The following is an 11863-nucleotide window of genomic DNA, read 5'->3' on the forward strand; positions in this document are numbered from 1 at the left end:
AATGCTTAATAGAGAAATACTTAACATGTTCAAAGACATGTTTATAGGAACTTCTCAGAAGTCTTTGCTTCGTGTGTGGGAGGGTACATGTGCTATAATATTTTTATAGCTTTATTGAAGTATAATTGACATACAATAATCACTACTACTACTAACAGTGGGCACTTATATAACACCTGTATTTTGCCTAAACACTTTAAAAATATTAAAACTCTCTTAACATTCACAACCCTTTGACATAGGTGTATTATTTTTACCACTATTTTATAGATGAGAAAAGAGAGACACAGAAGATAGGGTTACACCGCTAGTAAGTGGTGAAGATAGAAATCAAATTCAGTCAGCCTGGCTGCAGATTACACACCCTTAACTCCTTTAGTATATGATACAATATGATACTATACTATACAAGAAGGTATCCGATAACCATCTCTAAATATTTGAATGCCTGTCATATTGGATAGGGCAGAGACTTATTCTATCAAAGTCCAGACAAGAGAAAATGGATTGGAAGATGCAGAGACACAAATTTTAACTAAATATAATAAAAATCTTTTTAGGAACAAGAGTTATCTGAAAAGTGACTGGGTTACCTCAAGACGCATTGCATTTTGGTACACCAGGACATTCAAGCAGAGGCTGTGTAAAAATACATTTATTCATTTTGTTGCTCATGATCCTGTTAAAGTCCATCTTGGTTGATCTTTTAGTATGTTCCAATCTGTTAAAATAATTTCAAATCTTGACTGCCATTGACCATATTAGCTATTTATCACACCTTCATGTAATCTATAAATTTGAAAAGCATGGTTTTTATGTCTCCTTCCAAGTCACTGCTGAAAATACTGATCAGGATAATCCAATACATGTTACCATACATCAACGTGACATACCACTAGAACCTCTCTCCTCATTGAGATCCACCTTTAATACTCTTTAAGTTAGTACAACATAAAACACAGTCGAGTCTTCTCTAGAAAACAGAATAGAGAATACATTTAGAATTCTTAATGATTAGGGTATTCAATCAGATGTAAACCTGTTTCATCGTACTATCACACAATCCACATTTCTCTATCACACTCCCAAAGATTATAATGATAATAGTGATGATAATTATAGCTAACACTTATAGAGTACTTCCTATGTGTCAGGAAATTATAAACCTTTTGCATATATTAAATAATTTAATCCTCACAACAATCCTATGAGGTAGGTAATACTATTATCCCCGTTTCGCAGATGAGGAAATTGAGGCACAGCTAGGTGAAATGACTTGACTAAGGTCACACACCTAGGACAGGGCAAAAACAGGATTTGAACCCAGGCATCCTTGCTCTAGGGTCTGTGCACTTCACAATACCACTATGCTGCCTAGTACATAAAATGGTCATACATGAATTTAATCAAAACCACTTATTGCACTCTGGCCATGAGCTACATTGATGCCAGGCAGGAATTTAACTTCATCTTCAGAAAGACTGGGCTCCCTTCCCACTGGGCATTATCACTGACAGACTACTCAGGCACTCCAGGGGCTTGTTTTGGTTTGGGCCACAGTGGAAGAGTAGAGAGGGCACTAGCACTAGACCAGGAATCACATCATATAAACTAGGATTTAATTTTAGCTCCTCCCAGTACCTTAACTCTAGGTTAAGATAAGTCCCTTGACTCTAGGAGTTTCTTCATGTGATTAAGGAAAGTTCTAATAAAATGTAGTTAATTTCTAAGTCATGGTAAGGATCAAATGAGAAATTAGACTATAAACTCCCTAATGTGGCCGATATTTGTTCTTTGTCTTCCCATTGTTCAATCTTCCTGCTCTGAAAAGAGAGCATTTTCATTTGGAGACTCACTCTCATCTGGTCTGTGTGGGCTGCATCCTCAGCCCTAGCATTAGATGGCATGAGCCAAACCTAAACCAATCAGCACTTCACTCTCCCCTGGCCACAGACTGGGGAAGGTCAGTGTTAGGTGATCTAAGCTAGTCCAATCAGAGTGAATCTCAGGACTCACCTGAGGGGAATACTTGGACAAATATTATCATTTCTTTGTGGATTTGAACCTGGAGACGTGGCTCTAGGAACCATCCTATGACCATCTAGTGACCATCCTATAACCACAAGAGCCTTTTTGGAAAGAGTCAACACAGAGAAAGCAAAGCTAATGATGCAGAGAAGCCAGATCCTGAACTGTCTAATTGGGTCAATCAATACATTCCCCTTTTTGCTTAAGTCAGTTAAGCTGGGTTTCTTATCACTTGGAACCACAAAAATCGTAATAGATATATCTAATACTTAGCAATGAGCCCTGGCACACAGTAGGCACTCAATAACCATTTGAATAAATGTACTAAGTATAGAAAACTGCTTTGGAATTTTGAAAAGCACTACAAACATTACTGTTTTGTTTTGACGGAAAGGGGGCAAGTATTTCTCAATTTGTAAGTGTATCAAAGATGGCGCAAAAAAGTTCCCATCCTGTCCAAAGTATTTTTCCTCATCTGCTTACACTATTCATTATCTGCTTACATACAATTCTTTTTAATAATTTTATTTATTTTTTTCCCCCAAAGCCCCAGTAGATAGTTGTACGTCATAGCTGCACATCCTTCTAGCTGCTGTATGTGGGACGCGGCCTCAGCACGGCCAGAGAAGCGGTGGGTCGGTGCGCGCCCAGGATCCGAACCCGGGCTGCCAGTAGCGGAGCACGCGCACTTAACCGCCAAGCCACGGGGCCGGCCCAGCTTACATACAATTCTATTTTCTAAAGATGACTTTTGTGTCTTACACTGTATTTTACATTATACTTTAAACTGAAGTCTTAAGATCCTTTGGATTTAGAACACCTAACACTTTTTGGTTTTTTATATCTTATCCACTTTCTTAGGATATGGAATATACCAAGTTCACAAACATTCCATAACAATAATCCTAAAAGAATTTAGAAATTATAAAGAGATTAACCCTCATACCTTTTCTTTAGAACTACTACCAATTTTTAAACTTCGACTTTATAGGTCTCTCAATTTTTTTTTTCAATTTTTTATTTTTCACTGGCTCTCTTGGACCATTCCCATGTTTCCCCAGATCTACTAACTTATGCATCACAAAAGCATGTAGAATAATTTAATGATTAGTGCCTATGATGGAAAAAATAACTCCCACTTTCCCTAAAGTTCCAATAGATGCCTGCCAGGACACATCCACTTTGGTACTGAGAAAAGGTATGTGGGAGGATGAGGGCATACTGAGGATAGTAAAAACATGTTGGCTTTTTAGTTCATTATGCTGACACTCAGCTGTACCTAAAACCACACCATGTTTACAACATTAACAGTGGCCCAGTAACCACTTGAATACCTCCAACAATGAAAAACAATACTTCTCGAACTCTCCATTTATGATAACTGCACCTTTGTTATCAATCAACACCATTCAAATAAAGGTGCAGTGATGACCCTGGAAAATGAGGTGGTTTTAAACGTCTACATTCAAGAGGGGAAAAAAAATACACACACACAGGCTGCCTTAATATCTGCTTGTCCAGCAGGCAACGGGATTGGGAAAAGATGGCACCTCCTCAGAGCCAATACAGTAGAAGGTCAAATGGGAATGGGGGTAAGAATTACCTAATGCTTTGCAGATGGAAGCCTGGCTTTCACATTAATTAAGCTGAGATGAGTAAGAATGAAAGTAGTTGGAGATAGAATACAGAAACTCCCTCATAAGTCTCTGGGCCATCCCTAATGGGGTGGGCCAAAACTTCCTCTCTCCTTGGTGGTTTATTCTCCAGAAAAGTTTCTTTGTCAAAAAAAGCTATAACAAAAGAGAGACAAAGGGGACTGGCAGCCAGAATGCAGCATTTGTGAGGCCTGATCTTTCCAACACGGCTGCCTATTCAGTCTCTAGATAAGTCATCTTAGCTTAGTCACTCAAATTCCCCATTCAAGCACAGATTCTAAATATGGACATAACTGCCCACACCACCACCATCCCTGCCTATTAAGTGCATTCTTAGTGTCTCCAAATTGCTCTCAAGATACAGAATGTAGTATCTGTGCCTGTGATTTTTACTCAGCTTCACAAAATCTGGCTCCAATTCCGCTGACTCACCTCCCAGTACACACTGCTTGCCTTGTTCAATGTTCCACTAGATGCCTGCTTAGGTGCATCAACTTTGCTAATAAGGAAGTACAGAGAAGTGGAAATGTGTGTTGAGGGGAGGGGTGGTGGTGAAGAGATACTGAGGATAAATCTAGTCAAACGTTTTTCCAATATGAATGTCCTAAGGAGACAAAATCTGGGTGCTGGCATGCACATGCTTGTGTTTTAAAGATGAAAGGCTTCTACAAGTGCAGTTTTAGGGACTCCCACCCAATCCCCTCTATTCTACTTCCTTATTGCTAGTAGATCTAGCAAGTACCCCAGGATGAAAGAGGAGGTGGGCTCTGCTTCCTAAGCTATACAACAACCTAAGTAGAGGAAGTTGCAATCACATATACTCTTCAAGTTTCAAAAATCTAATTCAAACTTGACTGAGTACTACAAGGAACTATCTGCAAAAAGAGAAGACATGAATTTTTTCTTGCATTCTATTTCTGCTTCCCCCATCTCTGGGCCTACATTATCTTCTTCAGTAAAACCCTATGCTTACTAATTTTCTACTGACATACCAATGAGTGAGCAAGCACACTTCACATGTGAGATCTTTACCTGCTTCTACCATTGTGGAACTTAATAAACTGGTGCTCTAAGATGCAAGCTCTGTAAACTCCTAGGTTAAAGTGCATCTAATACTCTTGACAATCATGACATCTGCTGTACATTCAGGCCTTTCCACAGATAAGAGTACAGTCACAGCACTCCTTGTGTAAAGGCCCTTGAAGCTTGAGAGAGGATATGTCTAATCCATAGTAAAGAGGAGGGACTGGATTCAAGAACCTCCCGGATCAGAGGTCAGCCAACTACAGCTCACAGGTCAAATATGGCCCAATGCCTGTTTCTGTAATTAAAGTTTTATTGGAACACAGCCACACTCATTCACTGATGTAGTGTCCATGGCTGCTTTTGTGCTACAACTGCAAAGCTGAGTAGTTGCAACAGAGATCATATGACCTGCAAAGCCTAATATTTATTATCTGGCCCTTTACCGAAAAAGTTTGCCAACTCCTATCTTAGATGAAGTCAGGACAAATTCCATCAATAATGGGGCGGCAAATTCTACCTAGATTATACAAACAGTTTTAGAGCGAAAGACAGTGCTAGGAATAGGATTATTTCAAGAAATTGTACCATAACTTTCTGATACAGGATTACTGCAGCTGCTGTCACCAACCTGTATATATCACCACATTATATAGAATATGTCAAAAGAATGCCTGATGTGGGAATTCTAAATGTAAAGGTGAATTTCACAGCATGACCTGCACTGATAGATTAGTTTTATACCAGAGCTCAATGTTACTCCTCAATATTTGAGGCCAGTAAATTGCCACATCTAAGATCTTAGCTTTAAACTTGATCTCTTCCCTCTAATCTCTTCAGAGAAACCTTTATTCCACAAACACTTAGTGGGCACTTACTCTGTGCCAGACTCTGGGTTAGCCCTGGAAGAAAATAAAGCTTATTCTTGGGCCTGGCCATACAGTAGAATATTTCAGGAAAGAGATTATCCTAAAAACCACAAGGGACACTTATAATAGTTCTTACATTTGATGATTTTGCTCTGCCACTATTCTACTAGAAGATTCAGTGAGTAAACCCTGTATTCAGATTGTGTTGTTCCTAGAGTAGGTTATAGAACTTATATCTCTAAGGCAGGGTCTATGATAGATTCAGGGAGTCTGTGACTTGGACAAAAAAAATTATATCTTTATTTTTACTAACCTCTGGCAAATTCACCATTGCCATTCACCATTCAATTATAAACATAAGCCACATTACATAAGCAATAGTAGATTTAGTAGAAAAATAGACTTTGTCACCAATAGAAATCGTAGACATTTTCATATCACATTACACTTGCTACAAATATCTTGAAATATTGTTTAAACCCATGATCATTTAAAATTATAGTTATAAGACCCACTGATAGATAGTAAACATTTACTATGTTAATAAAAAGCACATATAGTGCTACATCACACATTTAAAAACATTTTGATAACTATATTTCAATATAATTGGTTTCCTTTCTAATTCTAGGTATTTTATTTTTTGCATATAAAAACATTACTCTAAAAAAGGAGTCCACAGAATTTCACCATACTGCCAAAGGGGTCCATGGCACAAAAACGATTAAGACCTCTGCTCTAGGGCCAAAAAATAAACAAACAAATATAATCACATCTAAGGTAATTCTCTATAGATAAATAAAAAACTCCAGAGGCCAGCCCTGTGGCGCAAGCAGTTAAGTGCGTGTGCTCCGCTGCGGCAGCCCGGGGTTCGGATCCCAGGCGCGCACCAACACACCGTTTGTCAAGCCATGCTGTGGTGGCGTCCCATATAAAGTGAAGGAAGATAGGCACGGATGTTAGCCCAGGGCCAGTCTTCCTCAGCAAAAAGAGGAGGATTGGCAGATGTTAGCTCAGGGCTGATGATCTTCACAAAAAAAAAAAAACTCCCTCTGATATCTGTCAAGTGCCATATACTCAGTTTGTTCTCTCTATTTGTCACTATTTTTAGCAGCCCTCACTTCAAAACTGGTTTGCAAATAGTTGTGAATGTGATATAACAGCCTAGCAGATGCATGGGTTCCCCGGGCTCGTTGGCAGGCATTCTATCCAAACACAGAAAGCTTCCAACTAATAGAACTTTCAGCTTGCAACAAGAGAGTTACCAAAAGAAAAGGAGAAAAAAGAAAAAACAAAAGAAACCTGCTACATATCTATCTACTAATCTGGTTTGCAAACAGTAAAATACAGGCAATTCAATTATTTATGTTAATGAGATGATGCATGTAAACAAACCTAACACAGTGCCAAATGTATATTAGAGACTCACAGTCTCTTTTTTTCTTCTGGAGTGGAGCTCTGGTATATACTGCAACATAGAGTATGTAAAAATGTATATTCCCTGAATTTACTGAGTGAGTTGTAGAAGGGAGTTAAGATTTAAATTTTGCCACAAATCACTCATAAAGCAATTAACAAACAAATCACACTTTAAACGTGTGCGGGAACCCATTTGACAGGAATATTGTGAAAACAGAAGTTTAGGACTAGAAACAGAAAGGTTTAAAGCTTAGGAAAGAGGAGGTGCTAAAGTCATTCTCTGAATAAATAAGCAGGAGAGTTGAGCCTAGAGCCCTGATCTCCTCACTCCCTCCTTCCTAAGTCATTGCTTTATAACGTGACTATGTGGTGATAACACAAAAGATGTAGAAGCAGCCACAATCTTGAGCAAAAAGGAACTCGCAAGATCCAGTGATGATTGGGAAATACTCCAACTTTAGAGTCTCTCTAACTGAAAAAATTCCACCAAAAATCCTGACTTTAGAAAACCTTACTCTTCCAAATCTATGTTAGGGGAACACAAACTTTGGCATGAGAGAGACCTATTTCTGGTTGATTCAGAAGGGGGAAGTATCTCTATTAGTAGAAAAGCCAGAAGATCTGGCTTCAGATCAGAGTTATGCAAATACTTGGAAAGAAAGACATGAGTAAGAAAATTACTATTATTACCAGATATTTTGCCATTATCCATCATTAATAACAATGGCAAATTATTATGCTTGCTTTTTCTATGAATATGTCATAAATTAATTCTCATAAGCACTTATAACATGGAAACGTTATTCAGCTCCCTAAGGGAATCATGTCTAACCTACAGGTTAGACAGTCCCATAGGGGAATCATGAATTGGGTCAGGTTGTTTACAAACTCCACAAGACTGTATAAAAAATTTGGTTACTGTGCATATATTTCAGATTATTACAGGCCTGTTTAACCAGAACAGTTACCTCTGCCACAGTTAGAAAATCTAAAACAAGAGAAAGTGATCATTCTTCCCACAGTCACAGAGTGAGTCAGTGTATAAACATCAGATAAAGTAATCTGGGACTTCTGAATCCAAGGCTTCATCTGACTAGATCATTCTCTTTAAGAGATCACATATCCAAAGAGGAAGTCCCCAAGAAAAATAAAACCTCGCCTGTTTATGGAAGGAGAAATCATAGGCTAAGGGAGGAATATCAATCAGGCCATTATACTGGTTTGCAAAGGCAATTTGCAAAGCAGGGTGGATCAAAAAGAATCACTTCATTCAGCAAACACAAAGGACCCCAGAGGCAGAGGCAGTGCTGCAGTCCCCAAGCCTAAATGTCTTCTCTTCTACGGTCAGTTACCTTAAAGCATATATTCTGTTCTAGAAAGAAATTCTTGAGTAGTTCCTTTCAGTTAGGTAGAATGTGAGCCAAGTAAACACTTAATGTTCCAGAAAAAGGTGTAACTAGCCATTTTTTAGCTAAACAAAGGCTATCCCTCACCATTTCCAACTTCTTTTCATTCAACAATCTTTCTGAACTCTCTTCAGAGTGTACATATATGTGTGTAGGAGGTGGGGACGACTATTAGGTTATCAGAGAAATACAGCATCAAACTTCCTTTACCTCAAACTTCCTTTATTAGATTTTTTTTTTTTGGGGGGGGGGAGATCGGCCCTGAGCTAACATCTATGCCAATCCTCCTCTTTTTTGCTGAGGAAGACCGGCTCTGACCTAACATTTATTGCCAATCCTCTTCCGTTTTTTCCCTTTTTCTCCCCAAAGCCCCAGTAGATAGTTGTATGTCACAGTTGCACATCCTTCTAGTTGCTGTATGTGGGATGCCGCCTCAGCATGGCCGGACAAGTGGTGCATTGGTGCGCGCCCGGGATCTGAACCCGGGCCACCAGTAGCGGAGTGCGTGCACTTAACCGCTAAGCCACGGGGCTGGCTCCCTATTAGATATTTTTTTTTTAAATATTGGGTGGCACAATCAGTAGCACCTTCTACAAAGGGCTGTAAGAGAGGAGGAGGTAATGAAACTCATTTTAGTTTATTTCATCAGCATTATTAGCAGCCCTCATGAAAGGGAATCAGCAGCTAAAATAGCATTTGAATTACCCACAGCATGGTACATTCCCAGTATGCCAGTCTTGGCCTCCAGTGCACAAATCACTGAGCTGGATAGCTAAAGACATTAAAGCCTCTCCTAAGAGGCATTCTGGCCACCATGTTGACCTTCCCAGCATCATCCTTTCTTTCTCATGATGGTCATCATCTGTTTACCGCTGATTATGGCACCAAATCCCATTCTCGACTAATATCTTTTTACTAGCAATTCTCTGTACCTGCAGAACCACTAAATATCAAGACTGAAAAGGACCCTGAAGGTCACATCTCCCTACTCCCATTTTATTCTTGGCAGAATGTTTTCTGTCTCTATCTTCAGTTCCCTTCCTACATCTTGTTCCCACCCTCCTCAAAGCTTCCCCTTCCTCAGTGTCTATTCCTGGCAGTTTTTCCTATCACTGTCTCTATATGTCCTCACTGCCTCTATAAATATCACTGTCCCGATTTCAATATAGGTTCTGGTTCTCCCAACTGAGATCCTGAGTTTCAGTCCTCAGTCATTACTAGTCACCTCAATTACATTCAGGAAGTCTTCTCCAGTTAAGTCAACCTGATAGAGCCTGCGCCGCAGCCATAGATCCAGTCTTCCCGATTGCATGTCTGTACTTCCAAACAGTCCCCTAATCACAGAATCATGGCATTTTAGACCTAAAAGGAAATTCAGAAATAATCTGGTCCAATGTTTTTCAATCTCTTTTACTACATTATACTTGATACATTTTAAGATATATGAAATCCATTTTATATCTTAATCTCATACACACATAACTGAAACAAGTTTCATGAAACAATACTTACCTTTACTATGTGAACATGCTGAAAATTTCTATACTATTCCTTTTTTTTTTTTTAATTTCATCAGGTGCTATCCGCTACATGGATTTCACGACCCAATAATAGGATGGAACCCATAGTTTGGGAAACATTAACCTAGTCCAAACTTCCCACTGACTGATGAAGAAACTGTAGCTCAGTGGAGAGGTAAGTTTTCCAGCCACAAGAAGTTTGTCCACAAAATTAAACTCAGGTCTGTGTGGTAAATCCAAGATTAGCGTTCTTTCCACTAAAGACCTTTTCTGCCCAGTCTCCCCACTCAGTCACGCCCCGTGCCCTAACACAGCCCTACAGTACCATGTCGGTCACTGATCCCACTCCCTTCTCCTAGTCAGCCCCTCAAAGTCGACTCCTTGGTCAGAGTCCCCTCGCAGCCTCTGCTTCCTGTTACCTCAAGTCAAGTCACCTCATAGTCACTACCCACTGATCGGTCTCCGCCGAGTCACTGACCCTGGGTCACAGTCCCTTCGCAGTCGCTGCCTCGTACTTCCTCTGTCAGAGTCCTCTCGCAGCCTCTGCCTCGTGCTCGCCGAGGTCAGAGTCCCTTCGCATTCAGTGCTCTTGGGCCACAGTCCCCTCGCTGTCACTGCCCCTGGGTCACAGTAGCCTCGCAGCCCCTGCCTCACACTGCCCTCACTGTCACTGACCCTCTCTTCCTTCAGTCACTCTCCTCGCGGTCCCAGCGCAACAGTTTCTCGTCTCAAACAGAACCGCAAAGATATGCACAACCCGGGTCCTCACCTGCAGCCTAAGCTCCCCGGGCCCCCGTCCCGTCGGACCTCCGCCGGGCGCCGCGTCACGGACAAGGGAAGTCGAGGAGGTTGCGGGGAGACGCCCGGGAAAGGCAGCTGACGGAAGAGCGGGCCGGAAGTCCCGCCCACTGCCCGCCCTCTTGTCAATCCGACCACAACTTTCCCCTGAAAACTACTGCTTCTGACACAGTAGTTCCGCCTCCACGGAGTCCCCGGGGAAGGAGTGACTGAGCAGAAAACTCCAGACAGGAAAGGAAATGGCTAAGGGTCAGTCTCCACTGGGAACTGGCGTAGGCGGTGAAGACGCCTCCTGGTGTGAGATCCGGGTGTGCACTGTCACGCGTGCTCACTGGCAGTCTGTCAAGAAGCATTAATCCGGCGGCTCCGGGCTGGGTCCCGCTCTGGCGGACCTGGCCGCCCGGGTCCTTCCCGCCCCAGCCCCAGCCCCAGCCCCTGCCCCTGGGCAGCCACAGGGCAGGTGGCCGTGACGCCTTCCGCCAAACACCCGGCCTGCGACCGCTTCACCGCGGCGCCAACTTTTCCCTATTTGGTGACGTAAAGAGAATTCACGTCCGCCAACCCAGCCCTATGAAACCCGGTAGTGGGCCCCAAAGCCTCGTTCTTCATGTTATTTCCCACCCAGGGTGGCCCACCAAAAAAAGGATCCGTAGGAATCAACTGAGGCTACTTGAGCAGGAGCGGATTCAAGGGAGGCCACTGGTAGGAAATCACATGGCGGGGTGTCTGGTGAAGAGAAACGTTTCCTTTGCTAGATTGAGCCTTTGGAAGGGTCCCTTTTGATTGTATAGGTGTAAGGCAAGTAGATACCCAATGTTATGGAAGGAGTATGTAAAAGAACTTTTTAGTGTATTTACTTATTTATTCATTATTATTTTTGTTGACATACTTGAGTTGAAAGTGACTGCGAAGAAACAGGGTGGGTAAACCTCTGCGTCTGCTGAGGAGCCTCCAGGGAGAAAAAGGATTTAAATTGTGACCTTTTCCCTTTTGAGTTTCAAATACTAGTTATTTTAACATGGCCAATAGACTAAGATGCTCCAAATAAGGGCAGCTAGCTTGAGAAGACACCAAGGACACTAAGGGAAACATCAATACAAAAATAGTGGGAGTTGGGACAGTAACCAACATAGTATCAGAGAGTC

At 41.4% G+C, this 11863-nt stretch overlaps 1 protein-coding gene across 5 annotated transcripts in view; it reads right to left on the reverse strand.

Annotated features, from left to right (window-relative positions):
* Positions 1–10806, reverse strand: part of PCYT1A (phosphate cytidylyltransferase 1A, choline) — a 36939-nt gene extending 26133 nt beyond the window's left edge. The window contains exons 1-3 of one of the 5 annotated variants that reach the window (XM_058556016.1): positions 10690–10806; positions 9626–9762; positions 594–721 (exon numbers count right to left, since the gene is read on the reverse strand). The gene's annotated coding sequence lies outside the window, so the exon portion shown is untranslated. The remainder of the gene's footprint in view (positions 1–593; positions 722–9625; positions 9763–10689) is intronic. The other 4 variants (XM_058556015.1, XM_058556017.1, XM_058556012.1 and 1 more) reach the window with 4 other exon arrangements.
* Between the last annotated feature and the right edge of the window lie 1057 nt (positions 10807–11863).

This window comes from Diceros bicornis, chromosome 15, assembly GCF_020826845.1.
Source record: "Diceros bicornis minor isolate mBicDic1 chromosome 15, mDicBic1.mat.cur, whole genome shotgun sequence".
NCBI lineage: Eukaryota > Metazoa > Chordata > Mammalia > Perissodactyla > Rhinocerotidae > Diceros > Diceros bicornis.